Genomic DNA, 12,839 nt, shown 5'->3' with positions numbered 1-12,839 from the left:
GGGTGTGAGAGCAAGGGTGTGAGAGCAAGGGTGTGAGAGCAGGGGTGTGAGAGCAAGGGTGTGAGAGCTAGGGTGTGAGAGCAAGGGTGTGAGAGCAAGGCTTTAAGAGCAAGGGTGTAAGAGCAAGGGTGTAAGAGCTCTATGTAGAATTTCATTCAGCAGTTCATGAAAGGTTTATCCTGTCCCAAAAGCCATCAAGAAGCTTTCATACCACCTTCGGAGCATCTGCTGTGGATCTGACTCTAGTTGTCCACACAACTGAAGTCTAACAGAGACATTCTGCATCACATGTCAATTTTTTCTCAGCTGTATGGTCATTTTTAAATCATTTATTTAAATTTCAGAAGAATAAAAATTTTCCCTTGCCAACTTTTATAATTGTTTCATATCTGGATACAGATACAGATACAGATATAAATATCCTCTTTCATCAAAAAAATACAAAATGTCCTTGAGGACTGCTCTCAGATAGCACTTATTCTTAACTTTTCCCAGCACTGTGGCTAACAATTTAATACTTAAGAATTATAAACTATGTTTTTATGAATCAAATCAGATGGATAAAATGAGAAACTTTTTGAATTATGGCACTGCTTTCAGCAGTCAATATATTAAAATTAAATAGCCCTTTCATTATTTTCAAATAGATTTAAGAAAAATGAGGTTGTATTTTCTCTAAACAAATGTCACTAACATCCTTCAATTGAGAGACAAATCAAATTAACACAAGCACCTAGGATTTGGCAGAGTGAGTGTCATGTTTTTCTCCATTCATGACTGAGCCTCATTATCTGTAAACTTACATGTTAGTAGATGCTTTCTGATAAAAAGCTGCATACCAACAACAAAGCATACATCTGGGAGAAGATAGATAACTCTGGCCCAAGAACCTGTCCCTCATCATTTTCATCCCTTCTTTATTTCAGATCTGTTGGTTTAAAGTGAAGTGTTTCTTACATATCTAACTCTGTTTCCATATTTCATTCATTTAAGTTGTTGCTTTAAATCATTTGAAATGTGTTGAGACTGAATGGGTAACCCAGGATGTGACTAGTTTGAGACAACTGTGAAGAAGCAACCTATTTCTGAATAACAATGAGGAAAATCTCTTATTTCACTGGGTATAGTTTTCTCTGTGCGTGCACTGTGTGGCATTCCTGATTTTGATGAGTATATAGCCATGTTTTTGCTGACTACTTGAGCAGGTAATACTGTTTTCATCACCATGAGGTATGTGTTAAAAACTTCTAGGGTACATATGAATTTGTTCTCTTTTCATCTATGTCAATTCTTGATTTGATTTCTAAATTTCAGTGTTATTCAGATTATATATATTAAGAAGTACACTTTGATGGCAAGTTGGGATTTTTAAGGAAATACAACTAATTATCCTTAGCAGTAATTCTGCATTAATTTCCACATCATCTGACATTGTATATCAACTATATTTTGGTTGATGTTGATATAAATGTTTTCTCTGTCTCTCACTTTTGAGGAATTTTGTGTTCATGTTTAACAGATACATTTATTTAAAAAACAGATTTGAAATCAGTGTGGGTGTTATTTTAAAAGCTAGATAGTGATAGCAGTCTACCAGATGATCCAGCTATAGCACTCCAAGAGATATTCCCAAAGGACCTAATATTCTACCAGAGATATTTGCCCATCATGTTTATTGCTCTTCTATTCACAATAGGTAGGAAATTGAATTGCCTAGACATCTATCAACTGATGAAAGGATAATGAAAACTGTGATGAATTCATACAATGTAATATTATTCTATAATAAAGAGAAATGAAATTATGAAATTCCTAGGTAGAACTGGAAATAATCATTCTCAGAGAGATAACCCAGACCGACAAAAACAAATGCACATGTTCTTTCTCATATATTGTTGTTGACTTGAATCTTTAGATAAGTGTTGAAATTGAAAAGTACCCACAGAATTCAGGGAACAAATAAGGGACCATGCATCTAGATTTCAAAGAATGGGAGATGTAATTCATGTAGTACAAAAGGGGAAAGGGTGGTATTGGGGTAAAAAGGTCTTGGTGCAATAGGAGAACAGCATGGAAGAGGAAGAATGGGGAAGAAAAATAACACTAACAGCCCTTGAAAATGCAACGTAAAAAACCTGCTACTGAAGAGATTTCCTAAAATATATATATATATATATATATATAAATAGTGGGATCACTTTGTAACTGGATACAATACCCATCACAGATACCATAGATTATCAAATAAAGTACCTAGTTCCGGATATGGGTTACTTCTTTTTTTAGTTGTTATTTAGTGATATCCCATAGAACCCCCTAAACAATGCCAACTATTGTTATTATTCTTGGTTACTCTCTTGAGCAGTAGTTCTCAACTTTTCAAATGCTGCAACCCTTTAATACAGTTCCTCCTGTTGTAGAGATCCCTCCAAACCATAAAATTAATTTTATATTTTATATTTACTTAATAACTGCATTTTACTGATGTTATGAACCATTATGTAAATATTTTAGGAGATAACAGTTTGTCAAAGGGGTTGTGGTCCACAGGATGAGAACTACTGCCACAGAGCTTGATGGTTAAGACTCTATTGCTGAAGATGTTTCATACACAAGTTGTAGGACATGAAGAAATCAAGCTTCATCCCAGTCTCAAAGATCACCACAGAAGATATAGCTGGAAAATCTTAACTTTTGATCTGTTCTTATACTTTTATCTCTTTAATTCTCTATTAGACTGATGGACATGCACTATTTTAGTATTCTGTTAGTGAATGTTTTTGAGATTAGTATATGAATTGCTTACTTGTAAAGATTTTATTTTCATGTTCTTTGTTTCCTTTCCTCTTAGGATGTTTTGGTTCCTCATATTACTGTCCTGAATTACCAACTATTGTTGATGTCCATTGAAATTCCCTGTATATTTTAAGTCTGGGATAATTTTATTGTTTTGCAATATACTGTCAACATTCATTTATTTATTCTGAGTATTTATTCTACACATTGTTCTTTATTTTACCACCTATGTCTTTTTACTTAAAAAAATTATTTAACAGTATGCTCATGTCTATATTTGTGTGTGAGTTGTGTGAGTATGTATGTATGTATGAGTGTGTAAATTAAGTATTTTTTAAATGGCATTACAGGGGTCCCAGTTAATTTTTTTTATCATGTGTCTTTGATAAGACACATGACTGTCTTAGTTATGGTTTCTATTGCTGTGAACACCATGACAACAAAGTAAATTGGGAAGGAATGGGTTTATTTGACGTTTGCTTCCATATCACACTGTTCATCATAAAGAAAGTCACAACAGGACTCACAAAGTAGGAACCGGAAGGCAGCAGGTGGCACAAATGCCATAAGTATGTGCTGCTAATTCACTTGCTCTCCATGGCTTACTCAGTCTGCTTTCTTATAAAATTCAGGACCATCCACAGTGGCCTTGACCTTTCCATATCAATCACTAATTAAGAAAATACCCTACAGGCCCGCCTATACGGTTGTCTTATTGAGGCATTTTCTCAATTGAGGCTCCTTCCTCTCCAGTGACTTGTGTAGCTGACAAAAAATTAGCCAGCACAATAACCAAGGCAACAAACAAAACAAAGAGTTTAGGTGCATAGAGTTTCAGAGGGTCCGAGGCCATGACCATCATGGTGGGAACCATGGCAGCAGGTAGACAGATATGGCCTTGGAAGTGATGTGAGACCATAAAGCATCAAGAACCACATCCAATGTTATACTTTCTCCCATTGTACTTTGCCTCCCCAAGATTCTACAAACACTAAATCATGTCACCAGCTAGGAGATAAAATTTCAACCATGTGCACCTATAAAGGTCATTACACACTTAAATCATATCAGAGGCTAAAGCACTATAGGTGTAAAAATAAGCACATATATAGCATAAGAAAGAAATCATTCTACTTTGCTGTGTATCATATGGAAAACACAAGAAAATATGGGAAACCAACAGAGAAAGAAACAGAGATGCTAATACATTTGGGCAAGAAATCTGGTTTTAATAGAAACTTCAACTTGATTTCATTATATTTACACTGCGTTCCAAACTATTATCTATGTGCGAAGTCATCCAGAAAATTAAGGGAGGCATATATGATAAACATAAAAATTAGATATTTGACAGAATAAAATAAATATTGTTTAGTAATTACATCAGGCATGTCTTTAGCCTCATAGTGAGCTATTAAAAGTGGAACAACTGTTCATAACATGCTGTCAAATTCCTTCAAAATGCCTTGTTTTGACATGTTGACTAAATATCTCAGAACTGTATATCATCTTTAGTATAATTAAACATTGTTCAAAACAAAGACAACATGGCTTTACTTTGGATTCTGAGACATAAATTAACTGTGACATTCTCTTTTATACTAGGACAGGGAAAAATATCCATTGTTAGCAGTTAAAATGATCCTTTTAAGTTTCTACCATTTATAGATGACTTTGTGCCTCAATCATTGTTTTTATCCATTTAAAAAAAAGTTAGCCTTTTAGGAAAAACTTTATTCTCCTTACATTGTAAGTATTCATTAAATATTTACATATTTACTTAATAGATTCCTGTGCCTTGACACTTAACATGTCTAGTTAATAAATTTAATGAGAAATTGAATAATTACTTCTCAGCATCTTTAGTAACATCAGGTACCCAAACATGAATATAACATGAATTTTTCTGAATTATACAATGTGGAAGACTTCCAAAACATACCACTTTCTCTCTTATTGCCCAGCCTCCACTTCTGATACAACTCTCATTTTCAGTCCAAATGTCTTTTATACCTCCAAGTCAATTGAATTTGAAAACTTTAAACCTCTACATGCCTGTTCCTCAGTGATGTTGCAGAAATGTTTTGCTCATTGCCATCCTTTGCAAATGATAAGAGATGTTAATTTGCTTATGGTCGCACATATGACTCTAGTCTGTTGAAAGCATAAATTCACTGATGAGTGATGCAACATGATAGAACAGAACAATGTCCTCTGCACTCTCGTTGAAGCAGCATTTGTCAACACATACTTAATAAAACTCTTTTTATTTCACATATAAACATGTCTAGTGAGCATGTATTTTTTCATATGTGTGTTTTTTCATATATATGTATGGATATATTGCACATATAAGTTTCTGTGTGAAAATCCAAGATTAACACTTGTTTTTGTCACTCTCACCTTAGTCACTGAGGCAGAGTCTCTCACTCAAATACACAGTTCATGGATTCAGCTAATTTAAAAAGCAAGTTTACTTAGGAATCTCCTATCATTATCCCCTATACGCTGGGCTAGGATTATTAAGGTCAGCCATTTTGCCCATCTGGCTTTTACGTGGGTGCTGAGAATCCAAACTCTGGTGCTCATGATTGCACAGCAAATAGTTTGCCCATATCCCTTAATAGGATTCTTTGCAATGGGTAACATGAAAAAATGTTTTTGAATAGTTTTGATGCATGTAAAGTTTTCTTTGTTGAAGCACTTCTATGCCTCTGTTTACACAGTTGTGCCTTTTAACCCTTTATAAAGCAGATATAGTATAACACTGTCCAAAATTCTTGAGCATTGTAGAAAATTATAGCTCATCCATAGTAACACCAGGACAGGTATTCCTAGAGCTAGGTAGGAATTTTTTGTAACTTTTTTCTATTTTGTTATTCTTTAAGACATGTACTTTTGACTTTTAAAATTTGCTTTTACTGTCTGATTTTTACTTACTCCCTTTTTTTCCCCACTTTTTTGAAATGAGATAATGCATACCATCATCCCAGTAGGCACTACTTTGCCCTTCCTTTAGAGATAACTCACAGTCTACTGTTCTGTCTACAGGAATTCCACCGACAATACAATGTTGTGTATTCTTTGCTATAAATATGGTTTGTTAGTTCATATACACTGCCACATGTGTCAGGATAGTGAAATTTTGTACATTTTGTAGCATCATTATACGGTGCATATAGTTATTCAGTTGACCGCTGTCAAACTCACACTGAGCCTCAGAATAGTGACTGTAATCCAGATGAGAGTGTTCCTAGTGTTTACATATATTCCCAGAATATGACATAGAAAGACATTTTTCTTTATACTTTATTTAAAAAACAACAAGATTTTGTAATTGCAAGTGGCTGGATTGGAGCATGACAACCTACACACTGCTACACAGTCAACACACAGCTGTCGTTCTGTTCATACTGCACTTCAAGTTTGAACTTAATTGTGATTTGTTCTCTCAAGAAATGGGTGAAGGCAGCAGATAATGGTATTGGTCTCGATCCAGTGTATTATCCCTTTCTCTTTCAATTTCACAGGTTCTGCTGATCTTCTCTGTGTGCCATGCTCGTCCTGTCCTACCCTGATCTATTCAGGTATGTTTGCTCAGGGAATTTCCCCCTAATTTACTGATTGGCTAATGACAATGACAAGAAGCCAATAGCTGGGCAAGAAAGAGGAGGTGGGCCTTCTAGTCTGAGAGAGGAAGGGGGATGAGGGAGGAAGAAACAACTCTTTTTAACAGAGAGGTGGGAAGGAGAGGAGGCAAGATGTAGACCGGGAACTGTTAGACCTGGTGGCGACCTCTGCCACCAGAAGATTTCCAACAGAATAGCTGATGAGTTTAAGATGATAGATACAATCTGTTGATTTTAAACTAAGATTGTCTGGTGTTTTCCATTCGCGGTTTGTTCAGGTAGACAGAAGGGAAAGAACTTAGCTGGGGCAGAATTCAGCCAGGCTTTGGAACAGGAAGATTGGGCAAAGGACCGAGAACCAGGGGAGAAGTAACCATAGCTGAGCGCGGGCTGGTGAGAGAGTGCCCGCAGCTGAGCACTGTTTTGGGGGCTGGTAAGAGAAGATCACTGAGCTCTAGAGAGGCGGAGCTGGCATTTGTGGAAAAGGCAATGGCTAGGAGAAACATGTGGTCACTAGGGACAATCAGAGACCACCGATGTTAGCACATAGCCAGATTCAGCATGGATAGTTTTTAAAATCTACGCACGACAGGCATTTATTATCAACAGCAGGTAATCTTGTGTATTCTCTGTAACTACTCTTTGTTTAAAATGCATATTGTTTAGGACACCATGAGGAAAACGTTTGTGTCTAGTCATTATGTTCATTTCTTTCTATCCCCTTCCCTCCTGCTCACTCAATTTACTGTCCTAGGACAATAACTAACTTCTAGACTCTAGATCTAGAGTCTAGATAGATAGAAGCTGAAAGCATACTTCCCAACTGTGCCAGACTCTACAATGTCATTGATTATCTCCTGGAGTTTCAGAACAAAAAAATACTGCATCTATGAAGCTATCTCTATATCTCAGATTTTTTAAAAAGATAAAATGTTCAGAAATACCTTTTCAGATATTTCAGAGAGAACCAGTGAATTTCGTTTCCCTTGGCATCCAGTAAGTCACAATTATCAAAGCTTCAAGGAACTTTGGAATAGTCTAACCCTGTCCTCTCCCACGGATAACCTCTCGTCTCAATACGTCTTACATGTGGCTAGACAGGGTCACTGAGGACCTAGAATGGGGAGCTCTCCCATGGCTGAAGTCTCCCATGGTTGCTCATTTGATTTCCACCATACCCACGTATTAACCTGCAAATTCCATATTAGGAAATCCTTTGAAGAAAATACCTTCAGTGCATTTTATATAGCATTAATAATAGTATATTCCTCTCCATATATTTTAAATAAAATAAAAAAATGTACTATAAAACCTGGAAAATATTTTTATAGTAAATGTGGAAAGCATATAAAAGGAGAAACAATCTGCTTTCCAACAACAGAAGTTAATTTTAAAAGTATACACGTTTTATACTAAATAACTATGATTTTGTTAGGAAATATCAAAGTAACTATGATTTTGTTAGGAAAATATTAATACAAATATACATATTCATATGCACATACAATGCACATACATTTATATACACATATACATTCTGATTCTAATGTAGAAGTTTTGTCCAAATATTTTTTTAAAAAAATCAAGTCATAGAATGGATATTAAATATAAAGTAATTTTTGTAATGTATAAGTTACAGGCATATGCACAACAAATTCATGTTTATTGAAAATAACCTGGGTGATTACAAACAAAAATGTCATTAATGTTATATTTTAGTAAATGATAATTACTCCCATGCTCATTGATTGGCAGGATTAACATAGTCAAAATGGCCATCCTACTAAAAGCAATCTACAGATTCAATGCAATCCCCATCAAAATTCCAACCCAATTCTTCACAGTTAGAAAAGGCGATTAGCAAATTCATCTGGAATAATAAAAAACCTAGGATAGCAAAAACCATTCTCAACACTAAAAGAACCTCTCATGGAATCACCATGCCTGACCTTAAGCTGTACTACAGAGCAATTGTGTTAAAAACTGCATGGTATGGATACAGCGACAGACATGTAGATCAATGGAATAGAAATGAAGATCCAGAAATGAATCCACCCATCTACGGTCACTTGATTTTTTGACAATGGGTCTAAAACCATCCAGTGGAAAAAAGACAGCATTTTCAACAAATGGTGCTGGCACAACTGGCGGCTATCATGTAGAAGAATGAGAATTGATCCATTCTTATCTCCTTGTACAAAGCTCAAGTCTAAGTGGATCAAAGACCTCCACATAAAACCAGAGACACTGAAATTGATAGAGGAGAAAGTGGGGAAAAACCTCGAAGATATGGGCACAGGGAAAAACTTTCTCAACAGAACACCAATGGCTTGTGCTGTAAAATCAAGAATTGACAAATGGGACCTCATAAAATTGCAAAGCTTCTGTAATGCAAAAGAAACTGTCAACAAGACAAAAAGGCCACCAACAGATTGGGAAAGGATTTTTACCAATCCTAAATCTGATAGAGGACTAATATCTAATACATACAAAGAGCTCAAGAAGCTGGACTCCAGAAATTCAAATAACCCCATAAGAAAATGGGGTACAGAGCTAAACATAGAATTCTCAACTGAGGAATACCGAATGGCTAAGAAACACCTGAAAAAATATTCATCCTTAGTCATCAGGGAAATGCAAATCAAAACAACCCTGAGAGTCCATCTCACACCAGTCAGAATTGCTAAGATTAAACATTCAGGTGACAGCAGATGCTGGTGAGGTTGTGGAAAAAGAGGAACACTCCTCCATTGCTGGTGGGATTGCAAGCTTGTACAAACTCTCTGGAAATCAGTCTGGCGGTTCCTCAGAAAATTGGACATAGTACTACCGGAGGACCCAGCAATACCTCTTCTGGGCATATACCCAGAAGATCTTCCAACTGGTAATAAGGACACATGCTCCCCTATGTTCATAGCAGCCTTATTTATAATAGCCAGAAGCTGGAAAGAACCCAGTTGCCCTCAATAGAGGAATGGATACAGAAACTGTGGTGCATTTACACAATGGAGTACTACTCAGCTATTAAAAACAATGAATTTTGGGCAAGTAGATGTATCTGGAGGATATCATCCTTAGTGAGGTAACCCAATCACAAAAGAAGTCACTAGATATGCACTCACTGATAAGCAGATATTAGCCCAGAAACTTAGAATACCCCAGATACATTTTGCAAAATACAAGAAAACCAAGAAGGATGACCATCGTGTGGATACTTCATTCCTCCTTAGAATAAGGAACAAAATATCCATGAAAGGAAATAGATACAGAGACAAAATTTAGAGCTAAGATGAAAGGATGGACTATCCAGAGACTACCCCATCAGGGAATCTATCCCATCATCAGCCACCAAACCCAGATACTAATGCTCATGCCAGCAAGATTCTGCTGAAGGGACCCTGATATAGTGACCTCTTGTGAGGCTATGCCAGTGCCTGGCAAACACAGAAGTGGATGCTCACAGCCAGCTATTGGATGGAACACAGGGCCCCCAATGGATGAGCTAGAGTAAGTACCCAAGGTGTTGTAGGGGGCTGCAACCCTGTAGGTGCAACAACAATATGAACTAACCAGTACCCCCTGAGCTCGAGTCTCTAGCTTCATATGTAGCAGAAGATGGCCTAATTGGCCATCGTTGGGAAGAGAGGCCCCTTGGTCTTGTAAACTTTCATGACCCAGCACAGGGGAACGCCTGGGCCAAGTAGTGGGAGTGGGTGGGTAGGGGAGAAGGGGCAGGGTGTAGGGGAATAGGGAACTTTCGGGATAGCATTTGAAATGTAAGTAAAGAAAATAATAATTAAAAATCAAGTCATAGAATGGATATTAAATATAAAGTAATTTTTGTCATGTATAATTTACAGGCATATGCACATCAAATTTATATTTATTGAAAATAACCTGGATGGTTACAAACAAAAATGTCATTAATGTTATATTTTAGTAAATGATAATTACTTTTGTTTATTTATAATAATTCCATATGAACAGATATTATATAAATTATAAAAATATTTATAATCTTTTGTTTGAAAATGTGGTGAGAAAAATGAAAAACCTGTCTTTTCTTGCTCCTGTCTCTGAGTCCTTGCATATTTCTTCACTGTGGTTCTGTCCATTTTCATCTCTGTTCCATAGAATGACTCTACTACTAGGTCCACAGCCTTTTATTTTTTTGTCTTTGGGGTATAGGGAACTTTCAGGATAACATTTGAAATGTAAATAAAGAAAATAATAATGAATACATTAACTAATTAAAAAGAAAAAAAATGTTCTTTACAAGGTTTATGGGTATACTGCCCTTCAATCCCAGAGTTCCTAGCACTGTCTTTCTGGTGATTCATATTAATAAATGGATTTTGAAATGTGCTAGAAAATTAGCTCATCACAATTGTGGGTCACATGACAAATAGTGTAGTTTACAAGCAAGGAACATACAGAAGAAAAGAAAAACATGGACAGGATATATAATGGACAATTATCTTGACAAAATACAGACTATTAAGTATCATTAGGATATGTGCAAGCACCAGACACATGGGGCACAATCAAGGGTGATACTCACGGGTGATAGGAATTAGTCAAACATGGGAGTTAGCTGGGCTTGATTGGAGTAAATAATGAATTCTAGGTAAAGAAGAAATAGGCAAGGACAGTTGGAGTCCCCTCTTCCTGTTCTGCCATCCTTCCTCCCTTTGTTTCTCCTCTCTCATTAAATAAAAATTTATTGAGAATCTTCCAGTATGCAATTTATTCCTCTAAGCCCTGTGAGCAGTAAGAAGATTGATAATCTTCTTTCAAAGTATTTATTGCTTAATTGGTAAACAAGACATATTAGATATAATTATGACACAAAGCAGAAAAAAATATAAAATAACATTCTGATTAGGATTTTATGTAGATACCAACATTTATGTACTAATAAAGATACGGGGCTAATCTGGCTAGTGAAGGTAAGATCAGTGTACAGCAAGATTATTGCCATGGCAGAAATACATACAGAGTAGAAGAGAGCACTAAAGTTCCAATCTCTCCTTTAGATATGCAGTTCTATCCATGCACTGTTGAATGCATTTTATTTTTTTCTCTTCTACAGGTCTGTCTGTGAAACCGGCAAAGGAAGTTGCGAGTGGTCCTTAAGAAGATTATAGCTGACTGAATCGTTACTAGTAGTCCTAATTTGATGTACTAAATGTAATATCTAAAGAAATATCATTTTCCTAATGTCAATAATAAACAAGAACTCTCGTAAGTTGAGTGTGCACTAATGTATAGTACAAAAACACGAATTCAGGCACAGCAGTCTGTTGTCTATGGAATCTGATACCTTTTGATCTGGTCAGTGTCTTGGGTTTATGTTACTTTATATGTAGTTATTAAAATGAATATTGATATATTAAATATTGGCTAACTCAAGTGCTTAAAATTTCTGGATTTTAATTTAGCTAGGGTTTTCTACCTCTATTTTTATAACAATATCTCATATTTTGGATTAATAAGCATTACACTTGCCCACATGTGCCAAGATACAGCATTAGTCCTGTGCAGCAACTGACTTCTTAGTGTTGGCCTCTTTGCATCAGGAAGAAATTTATCCCCCACCACTGCCCCGATATGATTATATTACCTACTCCTATTAAAATATGATGGTTATGCTACTTCAGTAAAGCAAACAAATAAACAATGAAATGCATGCCCTCAGGACACTGCAAGGAAAATTACTTGATCATGTATGCGATAATTGAACTATATTAGACTGCCCATTTAAATCTGATGTATACTTACTTTTGGAATGTGCTTTGTACTGATTCTAAATGAATTGATATCAGTCACTCTATTGACTATATCTGCTGTATTTTATCTTATTTGTCTTAATGCAAGTTTTTTTTTTGGTGGGCTTTAATGAATTAAGGCTAAATTGTACAACTCTATATAACTGTAAAAGAAACAATTGTTAAAGACTCGACCATAGCTAAGGAATAAACAAGCAGTTTCTGACTTCTGAATTAAGTCATGTTTACAAATATAAATACAGAAATTAGAAATGATGTAATAAATTTTCTTACATTCTTGTTTTCTTGTATGATTAAACTAATTTTAGTAATAAGTATTTTTATAGATGAAAATAAATTAAAGGTTATGTATTAGTTGCTGGTTTTGGAGGTGACAATGTAACTGAGTACCATCAACCTAAAGAAGTAAGTTTTATTTTGGTCCATATTTTTGAAGGTTTCAGAGCATGGTCTACTAGCTTCTTTGCCTGTGGTGAAACAGATTGTCATGGTAGAAGGACTATGTGACATGAGATCACTTACTTCATGAAAGCCCAGAAGCATAGAGAGTGAAAGACAGGAGCAACATACACCTTTCTTTTTTTTTTTTTTTTTTTTTTTTTTTTTTTTTTTTTTTTTTTTTTTT

General features: G+C 35.5%; 1 long non-coding RNA gene across 1 annotated transcript in view; it reads left to right on the top strand.

Annotated features, from left to right (window-relative positions):
- LOC115062928 overlaps positions 1-11,788 on the top strand; it is a 37,601-nt gene extending 25,813 nt beyond the window's left edge. The window contains exons 3-4 of the long non-coding RNA XR_003842832.1: positions 6,327-6,383; positions 11,518-11,788. This is a non-coding gene — a long non-coding RNA (uncharacterized LOC115062928). The remainder of the gene's footprint in view (positions 1-6,326; positions 6,384-11,517) is intronic.
- The last annotated feature ends 1,051 nt before the right edge of the window (positions 11,789-12,839 follow it).

Source organism: Mus pahari, chromosome 22 (genome assembly GCF_900095145.1).
Source record: "Mus pahari chromosome 22, PAHARI_EIJ_v1.1, whole genome shotgun sequence".
Classification (NCBI taxonomy): domain Eukaryota; kingdom Metazoa; phylum Chordata; class Mammalia; order Rodentia; family Muridae; genus Mus; species Mus pahari.
The sequence above is the reverse complement of the archived record's forward strand: the minus strand, read 5'-3'. Positions and strand labels throughout refer to the sequence as shown.